This window comes from Podarcis pityusensis (assembly GCF_964106645.2).
Source record: "Podarcis pityusensis genome assembly, chromosome: 2".
In the NCBI taxonomy this organism is placed as follows: Eukaryota; Metazoa; Chordata; class Lepidosauria; order Squamata; family Lacertidae; genus Podarcis; species Podarcis pityusensis.
The window spans coordinates 68,916,006-68,930,200 of NC_138029.1; the positions used below are offsets into that span (position 1 = coordinate 68,916,006).

At 44.0% G+C, this 14,195-nt stretch overlaps 1 protein-coding gene across 2 annotated transcripts in view; it reads left to right on the forward strand.

The window, feature by feature from the left end:
- Positions 1-1,000: 1,000 nt before the first annotated feature.
- CPLX2 (complexin 2) overlaps positions 1,001-14,195 on the forward strand; it is a 129,500-nt gene continuing 116,305 nt past the window's right edge. The window contains exons 1-2 of one of the 2 annotated variants that reach the window (XM_080989279.1): positions 1,001-1,357; positions 10,612-10,701. The gene's annotated coding sequence lies outside the window, so the exon portion shown is untranslated. The remainder of the gene's footprint in view (positions 1,358-10,611; positions 10,702-14,195) is intronic. The other variant, XM_080989280.1, reaches the window with a different exon arrangement.

A 14,195-nucleotide genomic window follows, 5' to 3' on the forward strand; every position in this document is an offset into this window, starting at 1 on the left:
AGCCAGAGAAAAACAAAAGCTGGCAGCCTAAGATTTGTCTTGGTTTCTGCTCAAATCCAGCTCCTAATACCTTAGGGCTTGACTTCCCATTTTAACTAATGACCTCATCAAAATTCTGTGAAAAACTTATTTATTATTTATTGTCTCATTTCGCTCCTTAGTCAACCCGACTTTCCCCTCAAGTGACGAGAACCTAGAAGCCGATGATAAACGTCCTACCCGGACGTGCAAATGAATGGTTGGGGGGGGGGGGCTTTGATGTACACGCCCCCCAAAGGCTCGAACAACCTTCATACAGAGAGAAATAAAAGCCAGCCTTTTCGCGCGGTCAAAAGCGGTAGGTTTGTTGAAAGAGGAGATGGGGAGTCCCGCTTTAAGATCTTGAGCTCTTCTTGCATAGAAAACCAAGCGCGGCTGTCGCGTTTTAACAGGAGCATAGAATTGTAGCAAAGGAGCCAACTTCTAGAAGCCGAGGTCCCTTCGCCCTCCCCCAATAAAATATTTGAGGGTCCCCCACAAAAGGGCATTGCCATTCAAATAGCGTGCGTCATGTGAACGATTATGCGGGGCGGGGCTTTCCTGCTCCCCACCCAATATTTTATTCAAGTTGGCACCCCTGAATTGTGGAGTTGGAAGGGATCCCACGGGTCATCTAGTCCAACCCCCTGCAGTGCAGGAATCTCCACATAGTATCACAGGATAGCCAAATCACGCGGTCGATCCTCAGGAGGGACAAATAAGTGCCTCTTCCCCCACTCCTCCGCCCGCAAATGGGTGGCTCCGCTCTTCTCTCCCCACCGCCTTAAACGTGCTTATTTCCCCCCCCCCGCCCCGCCCCGAGCTTCCCAATCCTGTCGCTCAACCCCGAGCTTTCCCGGCCCCGAAACGGCTTGTGCGGTGCAGAAGCGCGCCTGTCGCTCTGCCCCGTGCCCTCCCCTTCTATCTGCCTGACAGTTCTGCTCGCTCTCCAGGAACGACGGGAGGGAGAGAAACAGAGAAAAGCGCGCCTTCTTCGCCGCCTCGCCTGGCGGCTCTCCCCCTGCGGCTGCAAGGAAACAATGGTCTGGAGCCCGCCACCGCCGCTACGACCAATGTATAGATAATGTGCGAGCCACCCTGCCGGGCTCGAAGCGGCTATTTTTAGCAACGCCCGCAAGATCCCCCCACCCGGCGCGCTCTTCCCTCCCCTCGCCCAAGACGGGAGTGGAAGCGCCGCCGTGCAGGGCAAAGGGAGCCGACGAGGCACCGGCTGCTGCTGCTGCTGCTGCGACTCCGCTCCCCGCCCCCTTCCGCGGAGCGACCCGGGCGGCCGGCGCCGCAGGAGCCCTTCCTTCCACACGCTGCGCCAGGCGCCCAGGTGGGTTATGGCTGTTTGTGGTGTTGTCGTCTCGCTCGCCGCCGCCGCCGCTTCTCCCTCAGCCGCCCCGCCGGCGAGGCCCAGCACCTCTTGCCCAGCAAAGAGCGAGCGAGGGAAACGTGCCTCTTTAACCCCCTCGGGGCTGGGCGTGTCCGCGCCGCCGCCGCTGCTTCCCGCTCGCCGGCTACGAAATGGTGGACGCGCCGAGGCGGGGGAGGAAGGATTGGGACGCAGGTGGAAAGGGCGACTCTTCCAGCCAGGCGGACGCCCACCTCCCCGAGCGGATTTTCCGGCGGCAGTGGCAGGAAAGGGCCTAGCTAGTGTCGCTGAGAGTAGCCACCTCTCCACCTCTCTCGCTCCCTTCCTTCCCAAACGAGCCAAGCAGCCCCATCTATTCGCGCCTGCGGTGTGTGCACGGGGGAAAGAGCTCCGGGCTGTTTTGCCTTTTATTTCGGCTTCACCAGACACTCCAGCCTCCAGTCATGGAGGCTTCTGCAAAAGCCTCCCATTTCCTCTCGCTTCCCCTCCCAGCTCCTATTAATAGCAGGGGTGCTTTTGTCTTTCCTTTCGCATCCGTTAATTATTCTCATTACTGGGACGGGGTAGGGAGCGGGCAAGGAGAGCTGAAGAAGGAAAAAGAACAGGAGCGGGCGCGGGGTGGGGAGAGGAGGCAGCCGCCCAAGCTCTTCTTATATAAACAGGGTAATAAAGGAGCTTTCTGCAGCCTGGTGGGTGGGTGTGGGGGGCGATGTGTGGGGTGCTGTGGGATTCCCCCACGTACAGAGACGCACAAGCCCCTCCCCCAGCCCGTGCTACGCTATAGGCGCAGGCCGCGAGGTGGGCCTGCTCTGGTAGAGCCGAGGTCAACAGATAATGCAACTGGGGGGGCCTCTCACCAAAATCTGAATCGATGCCTTCTGCACTCTCACACCCCCAGAATTAAATAGGAAAAAGTCTGTAAGGGGGAAATGGGGAATTGAACACAAATAAAGGCCTCTTGAATTTAATGTATAAGCAGATCTGCCCCCAGTCCCTGGAAGGATTTTTAAAAATGTACTGGCTTTGAGGTCTATACAGAAGCTGGAGTCCTAAAAGGCTTCACCACATAGATAATGCAACTATACTGTGTCTTGCAGAAGGAATGGCAATTCTGTTTTATTTAGTTTCGGTTATCGGATCTGTGCATTGGCTATCTAAACATGCACTGCAACAGATGGCTCGTAGCTGAACAGGACTGGTGCAGCACCAATGATGGTACCGTGGTGCTTTGTGCTCCAAACCTGGTTGTGTCACACAACCCATCCCTGTCTGGTGTGCCTTAATAAATAAATAAAATTATTTTCAGTGTATCTGAAGAAGTGTGCATGCACACAAAAGCTTATACCCAGAACAAACTTAGTTGGTCTCTAAGGTGCTATTGGACAATTTAAAAAAAAAATTATTTATTTCGGCTGCGTCAGACGAACACGGCTACCTACCTGAATCTGGTGTACCTTAAGAGGCACACAGGGCCTGAGCAAAACCACAACCTCAAAAACGTCCCTGGATGTCTCAGATCTTAATAGTGGAATAACAACTCGTGTGTGTGTGTTTTGTTATATATTTTAAATGTTTTATTCTGAAGCTGTATCTTGGTGTTTTTTGTTATGTGTATGACCTGCTTTATTTATTTATTTTTCTTACGTACATTGTTTTGAGAGATATATTATTGTGTTACTAAAAATGTGGGATTTTGTTGTTATTATTAGCAATAGCAGTTGCATTGAATATGGAATCTGTATTTTAAAAATATGTATAGTAGTTTTTTTGTTTTGGTTTTTTTTGAGAAATGCAAATTGCTTTGATCTCTTGAAATTGCAAGATTGCAGTTTGGAGTTTGCACCAACATCATCTTTTGACCATACCCGTGTCAAACCATTATTTACAATGGTGTATTTATAAATCAAATATTAAAATCCTGTTCTTTCTTTGATCAGTGACAATAATGTGTCATCCAGAGTAATATGGATTACTTTCCCCTTAACCATTCTTACACCTTCGTTAAGGGAAACAGAAGAACAGCAGCAATTTTCTCTTTTGCAAAAAAAAAAAAAAAACAGTTTGGAAGTACAGTGGTGCCCCGCAAGATGAATGCCTCGCAAGACGGAAAACCCGCTAGACGAAAGGGTTTTCCATTTTTTAGTTGCTTCGCAGAACGAATTTCCCTATGGGCTTGCTTTGCAAGACGAAAATGTCTTGCGAGTCTTGAGATTTTTTTTCGCTTTCCCCCCCTTTTTCTAAGCTGCTAAGCCGCTAATAGCCTTTTAGCAGCTAAGCCGCTAAGCCTTTAATAGCCGCTAAACCGCTAATAGCGCTAATCCGCTAAGCCGCTAATAGGGTTGCTTCGCAAGACGAAAAAACCGCTAGACGAAGACACTCGCGGAACGGATTAATTTCGTCTTGTGAGGCACCACTGTATGGGGTGGTTGGTTCAATCTGTACAGTGATTGCAATAGTTCTCTCTTTGTTTACCCATAACAAATTAAGATGGATTACACAAATCTACTTCATAAAATGCACTAAAAGGTAGGGGAGATGTCTTCTTTTCCCTGATACTTGAACAAAGGCACCTTTAGCCAGGTCAGCTGTGGCACTGCTGAGCACTGGGTATCAGATTTGACCTTATGGCAAAGGTCTGAACACCTTTTTCACTTTCAGAGTGTGACAAAGTGCTTACTCGTGGTAGCTGTTGAGGTAGTGGTAACGTGGTATTGTTTAATTGTGGTTTTCATCATATGACTACGTCTGTTAATGCATTCAGCATTTTGTATATAGGATTGGAGGGGGCGGAAATCCTATGGTAAGTAGGGATACAAGAGTGCTAGAATTCTTCTAAGTAGTCTGGATCACTCTATTCTCTGCTATTGTTCAGAAGGATAAAAGCCCCCCATCTTGACCTGGCTTTCTTTACTTGCTTTTTCCAACACTGTGGGCAACACCTGCTTATCCAATGGGATGAGAAGAGAACAAGAGAGGGAGGGGGAAGGAAGGGAAAGCCGAGGTTGATGAAGTGAGTAGGGCAAGCACATATTTATGTGGAACAAAAATATTTGGACAGCTGGTAATTTTTGGAGTCTTGCCTTATTGTGTCATTTATCCCAAACCATGTTCCTAAGCTGGCCGTGAACCAGATATACAGACATGTGGCAAAAATCTGTGGATATTTTATGGAGCGCATAAATTATGGTGACAACATGTTGATGCTTTCAGCAGAAAACATGATAACTGAATGCACCTGTGGCAGTGAACAAGATGATAAGAGTAGTGAGTTGTCTGTTGTACAGATTATGTGGAGAGCAACCTATTTCAAATACATAAAAGTGTATATGCTCTGTATTAGTGATCATCAAACTATGTACCTTCAGTTTATCATTTCATCCTCATTGACTTGACTGCCAAGGATTTGCTGTAAGATGCTTCTACTTTGATTTAGACCAAGATTTAATGTACACAGTCAGTTCTCACAGAGCACCAGCCAAATGCAGTGAACCTCATTTTTGTCCTCTCAGGACTACAACACTTAACACATCTAGTATTCTTCTCTGGCCGTGAGAACTGCAGCTTAAGGTTGGTAGCAGAGTCATGTTGCAATTTAGGGAAGCTTTTCCATCTTTACTGATCTTCTCAACTATGATAGGGTGCAATGTTTAATCAATTAATCTGTTAAGATTAATGGATAGAAAACAATTTAAATTAACTAAAACACTGTCTTCCAATAAACCAGGCAGCATATTTTTAAAATAAAAAAGTTGTTACGGATACAACCAAAGCTTATTAAAACTACAGGTGGCAAGTAACGTCTTGAAGGAGGCATTCCTTTCTTTCACACAGGAGACAATGTTTCTCCTAAAAAGGCTACCTGCTAGAACACATGTATACATCATTAAAACAAAGTATGTGTCTTGTTTCAGAGCTATTGTTTTACCTACTTTCAAATTTCTGGGCTAAGATTTCTTTAATCATGTGCCAGCCCCACTTGCTGAGCTTCCAAAGAACCCCAACTTTTCCTGGAACAAAGTTTTAAAAGCCAGTGTTCCATAGTGAATAACAAAAACCAGCCATGGTTTGTAAGATGACTCAAAGCTTCTGCTTGGGGAATAAGATTCCCCAAGCACACAAAAATTCTGCCAGAAGTCACTGTCCACTAATCCTTTGGGTGTTAGAACAGGGCAGGGCACCTTGTAACCCTCCAGATGTTATTGGATGCCAGCTCCCATCAGCCCCAACCAGCATGGCCAGTTATGGTCCAACAGCATCTGGGGGCTACAGGTTCCTCATCCCTGTGTTCAAAAACTTGCATCATCACCCTTGTACCATTTCTGGGATACTGGTAGCACCATTATTTCCTGTTCAGAAGAATCCAGAAGCATCACAAAAGAGAAAACTCTACATATAAAGAAGGAGCTTTGTAACTTCTTTGAATGCAGCTGGGGGTTTGTTTCTTCCAATTGCTGTGTGCACCAGCATTAGTATTGAAATCATCACAGCTAGACATAGCTATTAACACCTTGGAGAGGTAGATGAGAAATTGAGTTCACACCTTAACCCTTCCTAGTGTTTTATTTGGAGCAGTTTGTACTCGAGATAGCTAAACAGGCCCAACAGGATTTTCATAGATTTTATTTTTTTTTACATGAGAAAAGGAGATAAGTCAGATTGTCAGATCATTATTTTGTTGGTTGCGTTACAGTAGCACCTAGAATCCCCTGTGAGATGAGCAGTGAACACACATAGTAAGAAAGAGCCGCATATCTTGCCCTGGACAGTCCTGAGAGCAGAATATAAGCAAGGCCAAGATCATTGTTTGGAGAGACACAGCCAGATCAGTGATAGGGGAAAAATCCAGATTTCTTGGTTCTCCTATCATTACTTTCTGCACTCACTAGCCCATATGTTGTTTGCTTGTTTTAAAAAATATTGAACCATATACAATAAAATCTTCGGACACAATCCAACAGAAAATAAGCATTTTTACGTAGAGTTGTCTCCGAGAGAAATAAATATGTGTGTGCTTACCTTCCTCCGTTGCCTTCAGTGTTACTTGGGGTTTCCTGGGAGCAAGTCTTACTGAACTCAACAAGACATGCTTCTGAGTCAATGTGTATAAAATGTCACTGTTAACTGCTTCAGATTGGTTGGATCTGTTGTGGGCAGAAGGTAGATTGGGATCTACTCTGGAATATTCAAGCTTTGTTTGTGGAAGAAGGGTTTTCCCACACTGCTGCTACCTTTTAGTGCAGTGATGGCCAAACTTGGCCCTCTAGCTGTTTTGGGACTACAATTCCCATCATCCCTGACCACTGGTCCTGTTAGCTAGGGATGATGGGAGTTGTAGTCCCAAAACAGCTGGAGGGCCAATTTTGGCCATCACTGTTGTAGTGCAAGTGAAGTTGTTTGTGGAGAAGCAGATAAGCATCTTTATCCTGTTTCTCCCTTGAGCTGTCTGTCTACAGGTTTGTGAACCCTCCCTGCATCGCCCTTTCAGAAAAGATGGCTTGTTTGGGGGTGAAAAATGAACTTGCAGGAGGAAACCCTGTTAAACCTTATCATAGCACCAGACTAATGTGGTTGCAGAGAAGATCCAGCTTCCTTCTGGCAAGGGTGATTTATATAAACACCAGGTTTATACTTTGAGAGGTTTAGGTTGTGAAACACAGTAATCGAATACATAAAATAAGAAGGATCTGGTTCCAGATTAGTCCCACAATTTCACTTTCATTAGGCTTGGAGCTGATTCACACATGCATATGTTGCTGACTTGAGAACTGCAAGATATATGAAGTTATGAGTTGCCAGGTGTGAATGAGGCTTCACATATCAAACTCCACAGATACCTCCATCCAGCACAGTGGTTTTCAGTGGAGCCAGTTCAAACATTCAACTGTGAGCTATTTCCATGCATGTGCAGGGTCTTCTGCATGCTCACAACCTGGCCAGAATCAGGTGGACATTCCAATTTTATGAACTGGTGACTCTACATGGGGATCCAGGCATGCATACATTGTAACTAGTGCAATTGCAGCAATTATTCTTTTTTCCTTAGAAGATTCTGTGTTTGATCAGCAGATTTAAATCCCACAATGGATTGTGAAGTTTAGTTGGATTTGGAGTCCCTGCCTGTTTGTGTTTCCTTGTAGTTAGTTTGCTGAATCCAGTGCTTGGCATCTGGATAAAATAGCCTCCAAGAATTGTCTTTCAAGGTCAGAACAATGTACAGGTAGCCAAAATACTTTCTGACAGTGGCTAAAACTAGGTGCATGAGGGGAAACGTACAAGGCACTGGAGTCGTTATTGAATGATCCATTTTCTGTCATTTACTCACAGCTTCTGCCAAGGAGAGGAACATCTTGATAATGAGATTGTATTCCCTGACCAACTTGGCTTGACGCCATTACTGGATTGACTCTCTCTATTAAAAAAAAAATCTAATACACTGTTAAAGCCAGTTTTATTCTTTACTTCCACAACATTCCTAGCAAATAATTCCACAGATCAAACTATGTGGAAAACTATGATCCTAAAAGATGTAGCAATAAAAAAGATAGCATAGGTACCTTCAATTCCATAGTCTTGTAGAATCATAAGGCTGAATAGCATGTTAAAGTCTGCTCAACTGAGGCAGGGTGTGATACACATAAATCTTGTCCTTTGGGAACCCATTGTTTTGTTGTTGATGTTTGTAATCTGATGGAGGTGACTGTGGTTTGTGAAAGGTTATGCCAGAATAATTAGTGTCTAGGGTCCCACTAAAGTCTCTTTTTTGTATACAACTAACTGATATATAACTAACTAACATGGGTGGCGCTGTGATCTAAACCACAGAGCCTAGGGCTTGCCAATCAGAAGGTCAGTGGTTCGAATCCCCGCAACGGGGTGAGCTCCTGTTGTTCAGTCCCAGCTCCTGCCCACCTAACAGTTCAAAAGCATATCAAAGTGCAAGTAGATAAATAGGTACCGCTCTGGCGGGAAGGTAAACGGCGTTTCTGTGCACTGCTCTGATTCACCAGAAGCGGCTTCGTCATGCTGGCCACATGACCCAGAAGCTGTCTGCGGACAAATGCCGGCTCCCTCGGCCTATAGAGCGAGATGAGCGCCACAATCCCAGAGTCGTCTGTGACTGGACCTAACAGTCAGGGGTACCTTTACCTTTTTAAGTGATAGTTATAGGCCTTGCACCAGAGATCAGCTGTTTTGTTACTTCAGTCTGTATGAAATTATTCTCATTTGCTGTATCACCCAGCGAACATCATAATTGAACAGGTATTTGAACCTGAGCCTTCCGTGTCTAAACCTACTAACCCACCCTGACTTCCCCGCTGCCTTCCTAACCATCATCATAATCCCATAGACAGGCAATTGGCGCATTCTAGGCAGAGTCCATCAGTGGGACCAGAAGAGCACACAGGAATTCAGGCAAGAAACAGGACCTTGGAGAGCTCCAAGAGGCACATGATATAGTTCATGCTGAATACAAACCACCAAGTTCGGCAAAGATCTGGAGCTCACTGAAGGCTGATAAATATGGGCACCCAGTTCAGGTGGTGAACTCTCCAGGATCTCAGGCATGGATCTTTTAGTGATCCTTTTAACTGGAGGTGCCAAGGATTGCTCCTGGGAGCTTCCATGAGCAAAGCATGTTGTCCACTCCTCCATGAAAACATGGGCTGTGTTTCCCACTGAGGGTTCATAAAACAGGTGCTTGGTCAAGACTCTAATTTTCAGAGCATTTGTATTATAATGTCCAAATCATTCATATATATATATATATTATTATATTGTCCAAATCAGATGAGAGAGAGCTCTTCTCAAAGCTCCTAAGTTTGTAGCTAAAATAAATTAGAGAAAGTTAATACATTCATGCAAAGGAATAGACTTCCGTGTCTAAACCTACTGGTCAAGAGACACAAGAGCCTCACATTCATACACATTCACAGGGTTCTACCAGCTTCATCTGTGCTGATTTCTTTCTGGCTAATGGGACCAATTCTGGTCATCCTCTGTCCCTTTTTCTTCCCTGATTTGTGTGCTGTCAGTGCAGACAACACTGATAATCAATTTGGAGGTGGGGGAGATCCTTGCCAGCAACATTATGGGAACAGTCCAGTGTACAACATTTGTCATATTTGAGAACTTAGCAGGACTCTCAGCAGAGATGGAATCTTGCCAGCCAGAGTGTTTGTGGGAAAGGAATGGAACCAATGTGATGTAGCCACTGCTGCCATGAAATACTGGGACAGCCCAGTGTTCACACTGAAGGCATAATCAATACACATCTGAAAATTCTGAAGATTAAAAAGGGAAATGTGTTTTAGAAAACTGATATCTAAAACAAATGTGGAAATGACCATGGAAACTAATCTGGAATCAACTTGGTTTATCTTTCCCTTACCCATCTCTGTGTGCACACCCATCTCTGTGACAAATCTGTCAGAGTGGCTAGGACAGGAGTCTAGGGATGATCTACGTGACAGAAGGAAAGTGGAATGAAGCCCATTTGTAATGGAGGTTGAGTAACTCTTAGGGGGAAAGCTTGGAAACCAGAAATAAAAGGCAGAGACAAACACTGGATTGTTATGGGGGGTGGGACAGAGAGAGATGTTTTGAGACAATAAGCTACACATGTTTGGAATTCCTGGATTTTTTTTCCTTTTAAAACAGGATGGGAGTAGTCTGTATTGGATCAGAGCAGTTGTGCCTGTCTTCCTGGAGGACAAAGAAGCAGCTGATGGGGTGGGGAGCATGTAAACCAGGAAAACAACATGAGGGGAAAGGTCCAAATATCACCCCCCCCTTTCAAGCAACACTGCTCCAGTCAAATTGAAGTTCACCACGACTGCTTTAAAGTCATAACAAATATGTCAGGAGATTAATCATGGATCTCTCACGTGATGTCTCATTTGGCGCTGAATAGATGGCTGAACCAGAGATTCTGGAGAGGGAACCGCATTTGGAAAATAATGAGATGGTGTCCTAAGGGAGTCATTGCTAAGCAGAAGTGCATGTGATGTGCTTTCTAGTCTTGTGGCTGTTGCCTCTTATAATGGAAGTTCCGGCTCATCGTGTAAGTTATAGACTGTTGCTGCTGCTATAGTATAGGTGATGGTTCTGCTAGCTAAGGTCCACTGAGCTAGGCCAGGAGTGGCACCAAAAGGAAGAGCAGGAGTGCAAGTCCAAGCTCTCCTTATCTTGTCCTCTTCATCTACATGCCTTTCTAGGGTCTGTGCTGCCTTTGACATGCACTGCCTGACTGAGGAGCCCTGGTTTTAGTTACCTGAAGGAGCACCTGCCTGTAGATCAACAGCAAGGTAGGTGCATTTCTCTTCTGCTTCCAAGTTGCTGCTTATATTTTTATTTGTTGTATGAATCACCTTTTGCATACATCTCAATGTGATTTACAAATATACAATAAAAACTCAAAACAGGTTTTTTTAAAGAGTGCAAAAACAACTAAAGAAAGGTTTTTTAATTGATACAAAATGGCCATGTTGATCCCCTGCAATGGTTTTTGGTATGGGAGTGAGAGCATTTTCACGGGCTGACTCCATTATAATGTTTCAGTGATTGTCCTTTTTTTCACTTTGTAACTTAATTTGTTTTCAAATTGTTGCCTTGATACTGTTCTACTGAATGTTAGCACCATTCAGTGACGATGTCAACCCAGTGTATGGCAGTTGTGGAAAAGATTTCATGTTAGGGGAACATTAGGAACAGGACTGAAAATGCAACTGCCGATATCATGCTACTGTTATACAAATATGTCCTTGTAAAAATATCAAAACGTAGAGAAATTAGAGACGGTAGAAAATAGTAGAAAGTAGAGACGGTGCCTTTTATCAGTTATGCACTTTCTTAGGATAGTGTGTCTAAGTTGGTTGGTTTTCTTCAAAGCCTGATAATGGTGCTTTTTGTGCTGATTTCTAGATAGCTACAGGGAAAATCACTGTCTTGAGTTAGGGGTCTCCTGAGTGCTTCCTTTGTCTGGCAGGGGAAGAGGAAACTTAAGTGACACCTGGCATTCTTCTCAAGCTCCTTTTACCCAACTCCTCCACACAGTGCATTGCATTTCCTTTGCCATAAATATTTATGGGCTGGAGTCACCGTACATGTGCATTTATATATGATATTAAGGATGTGGATAAAGACCAGCTGTGCAAGGATAGGCCAAAGGGACCTATGGTGCCCGTGATAGCATTGAGGCCAAATGCATTACAGATCTTTAGCGGAGAATGGAATTTGGACCCATTTGCAGGAACTGGGAAGAGAGAACACAGATGAATAGTGAGAAAAAGGCTCAAATCTTTGAAAAGAAACTCCCCTTCAGACTGAGGCCTTCAGGTAGTTCAGAAACAAACTACTGGTGCAGCAAACTACTCAGCTGGGAAGGGTAGTTGTATGGGTGTTTAATAATGCATGACATGGAGACTTAGGGCTTTGTTCACTCTGTACAAATTATGAGTAAGAATAAGAATAAGAATAAGAATGGTCTCCCCTTTAGGGTAGCTAGAACTAGCGAGCAGCATTCCATTCTGTTTCCTTGGGATTATTCACAAGTCACTGGGCATCTAGTGATCTGTCTGACTAAAACTGCTTTCAGTTTTAAGTAGTTTCCAAGGATGCCAGTTGTCAGAGATGCTGGGAAATGTAGTCCAGTAACACCTAGAGGGCCACATACTCCACATCCCTGCTCAATGCTCTACTTAAGTAGTTGTCTTATTCCAGGCCCATGAGGGATTTGCCCATGGAGTCCAATATTTGTTTCAATGTGCCACACATCCCTATGGTAACGCACACTATGATTCGGGAACCTGCTTTTACAGCTGTGGTGCCAGTTCTCTAGAATTCTCTTCCATTAGAAATCAAACAAGACCCAACCCTGTTATCCTTTCAACATCCACTGAAAGCTTTTCTCCCAAGCCCAATTTGTCTACTTTGTTTCTTTGGTTTTAATTATTGCACATTTGTTTCTTCAGCTTTAATACTGTTATATGGTCTGTGTTATGCATCATTTATTTTAGCTTCTATGTACTTTTTATACTGATTTATTGTTTAGTTGTATTATAGTTCTTTTTTTCTATTTTATTGTCAAGTGGAGTTGGGTTGTAGAGGAATAAAATAAACAGCAGAAACTCTCCAGAGCCTTTGGCAGGGGACTTTCTCAGCACAGGCTGCTTCACGTCCTTTTAACTGGAGATGCATTTTTGCATGGCATACTTTTCTCAGATTTATTTATTTACTTACTTACTTATAATAAGAGTTATATGCCCCTCTGCACGTAGCATACTAAAGTGGCACAAAGCATGTGATGTGAATATTTGTTCCTTCAAAAACTGTATGCAAGACTTAATTGCCATGGCATAGCACATGGGCCCACTTAAGCCCATTGATTTCAGTGGATTTTAGCATGCCTAGTTTTGTCTGTGCTGGATTGCTTTAATTCATTCTTCCTAGTGATAGAGTAGTGAAACCTTAAGATATTTGCCATTATTTGAAGGTTTCTGCTCAATTGGTTGTCTTAAGTTTGACTATGAAACCAACTAAGGTTGCAGTTTTGAACCTGCTTAATACAAACTAATCTTAATACAGTGGTACCTCGGAAGTCAAACGGAAACTGTTCCGGAAGTCTGTTCAACTTCCGAAACATTTGGAAACCAAGGCACGGCTTCTGATTGGCTGCAGGAAGCTGTGGAAGCCGTGTTGGATGTTCAGGTCCCAAAGAACATTTGCAAACCAGAACACTCACTTCTGGGTTTGTGGCGTTCAGCAGCCAAAACATTCGAGTCGCAAGGCATTCATCAGCCAAGGTACAACTGTAGTTACTTCTGAGTAAATCTGCACTGAGTACAAGTTTGCACTGTGAGTAACCAGTTAAAATACTAGATGCACATCTACTAAAGGTAGAATGTTATTTTGACTAAGTTACACAGCCAGATAACGTATTATTTGCAATATGATCGTAAGCATATGGCCTTTGTGGATGGAAAAGTCCTTATAGACAAAGGAACTCTGAGAACACAGGAAGAGCCTGCTGGATCAGGCCTATGGCCCATCCAGCACAGCAGCCTGTTCACACAGTAGCCACTCTGATACCTGTGGGAAACCTGCAAGCAGGATTCAGGCAAAGAAGGGTACTCTCCCCTCTTGTGGTTTCTAGAAACTGGTCCTCAGAAGCACCACTGCCTCTAACCATGAAGGCAGAGCAGAGCTATCACAGCTGGTAGCTGTTGATAGCCCCCACCCCCATGAATTTAATCTAACTCTATATATCAATCAGATTATTTATGGCAGAGCCACTCACATACACATAGACCACCTTTCTTTCAGAAGACAGCTCCAAATTCAATTCCACATTAAAAAAAAAAAAACCTGACTGAAACAACTCATTTTATTGTATTGATCCTAAGACGTTTGTCAGAGCTGGAGATAATACATGCATCTCATAATGCACGTTCTATTATTGTGGTATCTCTATATGCCCCAAGTGCATTGTTGCTCCTGCACAATACTCCCGCAAGGCCCTCGTAATACAATATGGTAGGATGTACAATGTACAGTTCTGCTACTTTACATCCCTGTACAGCCTTAAAAGACAGAGATATTTATTTATTTTTGACAGCAAAATTCTTTAAGCTTTCTGAAGTGGAGAGAAAGAAAAGGGAAAGGAACTCTGAGTCACTTCTGATGAGATAATGGTGACAACTGAAGCAAGACACCACCACAACCCCTGCTCAGTGCAACTTGCCATTTTTCTTTGCACAGAAGAGATGGGATCTTGCATTAGTTTACAACTTCGACATTACAT